Source organism: Sander lucioperca, unplaced genomic scaffold (assembly GCF_008315115.2).
Source record: "Sander lucioperca isolate FBNREF2018 unplaced genomic scaffold, SLUC_FBN_1.2 Unpl_44, whole genome shotgun sequence".
In the NCBI taxonomy this organism is placed as follows: domain Eukaryota; kingdom Metazoa; phylum Chordata; class Actinopteri; order Perciformes; family Percidae; genus Sander; species Sander lucioperca.
Genome location: NW_023396381.1, coordinates 27,501 through 30,895, shown reverse-complemented (window position 1 = coordinate 30,895; position 3,395 = coordinate 27,501).

Genomic DNA, 3,395 nt, shown 5'->3' with positions numbered 1-3,395 from the left:
TCATCTCAATCACTTTGAATTTACCACAAATTCACAAAAGAAGTTCAACTAGAGTTAGAGTTGATGTTACACACAACTGTCTGTCTGTCTGTCTGTCTGTCTGTCTGTCTGTCTGTCTGTCTGTCTGTCTGTCTGTCTGTCTGTCTGTCTGTCTGTCTGTCTGTCTGTCTGTCTGTCTGCCTGTCTGTCTGTCTGCCTGTCTGCCTGTCTGTCTGCCTGTCTGTCTGTCTGCCTGTCTGCCTGTCTGTCTGTGTGTCTGTATGTCGGTCTCTCTGTCTGTCTGTCTGCCTGTATGCATGTCTGTCTGTCTGTCTGTCTGCCTGTCTGCCTGTCTGTCTGTCTGTCTGTCTGTCTGTCTGTCTGTCTGTCTGTCTCTCTGTCTGTCTCTCTGTCTGTCTGCCTGTCTGTATATATGTCTGTCTGTGTGTCTGTTTGTCTCTCTGTATGTCTGTCTGCCTGCCTGTCTGTCTGTCTGCCTGTCTGTGTGTCTGTCTGTCTGTCTGTCTGCCTGTCTGTCTGTCTGTCTGCCTGCCTGCCTGCCTGTCTGTCTGTCTGCCTGCCTGTCTGTCTGTCTGTCTGTCTGTCTGTCTGTCTGTCTGTCTGCCTGTCTTTCTGTCTCTCTTCTTCTCTCTCTTCTTCTCTCTCTCTCAACTGTCTGGTTCTCTGACAGGAGGAGACTCTCCGTCCTCCAGAGGACTCAGAGACACTGAGGAACCAGGAGACCAGATCCTGAACCCAGGATAGAGAGTCTGAGTGAATGTGGTGTTGAAGGTGTGGAGGAGGATCAGTGAGTCAGAGGAGACTGAGTAGAAGGACAGAGAGCCAGCAGGACAGTCCACATACACTGCTACTCTGTTAGAGACAGAGGAGGAGGAGGTGGATGTTCTGATGTTATTGTGATAGACAGAGTAACCATCATCAGAGCAGCTCAGACTCCAGGACTGATCATTACATCCAAACACACAGTCATAACTGCGTCCTCTCCTCCTGATTCCTCTGTAACTCACTGATATATGAACATCTCCTCTCCTCTCAACCTCCCAGTAACAGCGACCAGTCAGACCATCTCTACACAGCAGCTGTTTCCAGTAGTCAAACCTCTCTGGATGATCAGGATATGACTGATCCTCCTCCACTAATGTCACCTTCCTGTTGTTGTCAGACAGTTTGAGTTTTCTGTTCACTGTGTTTGTGTCCAGTGTGAGTTCACAGGAATCTGACGGAGAGAAGGAGACACAACACAGCTGCAGTTATTAACCAATCAGCACGTAGATGATGACATCAGAGGGTTGGATGAGTGATGTCACAGTTTGATGAATGAAATTAAAAACAGACTTACACTTCCTCAGACCTGGTGTCAAATATCTGACTCCAGCAGGCTCCACCCTGAAAGGAGGAGGGGGGGGGGGGCATTACATCACTCTCATACACACAGCTTCATCCTCATCACATGTAGGGCTGGAATTACTCATTTATATTCATATAACCAATTACAATATGGAATCAGTTTAATTTCCTTTAAAGAGTCCAATCATAAGAGAGAGAGAGAGACAGACAGAGAGAGAGAGACAGAGAGAGAGAGAGAGAGAGGCAGAGAGAGAGACAGAGAGAGAGAGAGACAGACAGAAAGAGAGAGACAGAGAGAGAGAGAGAGAGGGAGAGAGAGAGAGAGACAGAGAGAGAGAGAGAGAGAGAGAGACAGAGAGAGAGAGAGAGAGACAGAGAGAGAGAGAGAGAGAGAGAGAGAGAGACAGAGAGAGAGAGAGATACAGAGAGAGAGAGAGACAGAGAGAGAGAGAGAGAGAGAGAGAGAGAGAGAGAGAGAGAGAGAGAGAGAGAGAGAGAGAGAGAGAGAGAGAGAGAGACAGAGAGAGAGAGAGAGAGAGAGAGAGAGAGAGAGAGAGACAGAGAGAGAGAGAGATACAGAGAGAGAGAGAGACAGAGAGAGAGAGAACAGTAACCTGGGGAAGGTGTTCTGCTGTATTCTAAACTCCCGTCTACAGGCCTTACTTCCTTACCGAACACAACGTCCTGAGTAACGGTCAGATTGGCTTCTTACCAAAACACCGTACCACTGACCACATCTACACCCTACACACCCTAATCAACAAACATCTTATTCAAGCTAACTAAAGGAAATATTTTCTTGTTTTGTTGATTTTAGGAAAGCATTTGACTCAATTTGGCATGATGGATTATTTTATAAAACTTTACAAAGCGGTGTATGGGGTAAAATAGATGATATAATCAAATCCATGTATATGGACAACAAATGTGCTGAGAAAATTGATAACAGCAGAACAGAATACTTCAATCAGGGGCGTGGGGTGAGACAGGGCTGTAGCTTGAGTCCTACCCTGTTCAATATCTATATTAATGAGTTAGTGGTGTTACTCTCGCAAGGATCCTGGAGGGAGCCTGGGAGTATGTCCAACCGGTCTACATGTGCTTTGTGGATCTGGAGAAGGCGTATGACCGGGTCCCCCGGGAGACACTGTGGGAGGTGCTGCGGGAGTATTGGGTGTGGGGGTCCCTTCTCAGGGCCATCCAATCTCTGTACGACCAAAGCGAGAGCTGTGTCCGGGTACTCGGCAGTAAGTCGGACTCGTTTCAGGTGAGAGTTGGCCTCCGCCAGGGCTGCACTTTGTCACCAATCCTGTTTGTAGTATTTATGGACAGGATATCGAGGCGTAGTCGGGGTGGAGAGGGGTTGCCGTTTGGTGAGCTGGAGATCTCATCGCTGCTTTTTGCGGATGATGTGGTCCTGATGGCATCGTCGGCCTGTGACCTTCAGCACTCACTGGATCGGTTCGCAGCCGAGTGTGAAGCGGCTGGGATGAGGATCAGCACCTCTAAATCTGAGGCCATGGTTCTCAGCAGGAAACCGATGGAGTGCCTTCTCCAGGTAGGGAAGGAGTCCTTACCCCAAGTGAAGGAGTTCAAGTACCTTGGGGTCTTGTTCGCGAGTGAGGGGACAATGGAGCGGGAGATTGGTCGGAGAATCGGCGCAGCGGGTGCAGTATTACATTCAATTTATCGCACCGTTGTGATGAAAAGAGAGCTGAGCCAGAAGGCAAAGCTCTCGATCTACCGGTCAGTTTCGTTCCTACCCTCACATATGGTCATGAAGGCTGGGTCATGACCGAAAGAACGAGATCCAGGGTACAAGCGGCCGAAATGGGTTTCCTCAGGAGGGTGGCTGGCGTCTCCCTTAGAGATAGGGTGAGAAACTCAGTCATCCGTGAGGAGCTTGGAGTAGAGCCGCTGCTCCTTCGCGTCGAAAAGAGCCAGTTGAGGTGGTTCAGGCATCTGGTAAGGATGCCCCCTGGGCGCCTCCCTAGGGAGGTGGTCCAGGCACGTCCAGCTGGGAGGAGGCCTCGGGGAAGACCCAGGAC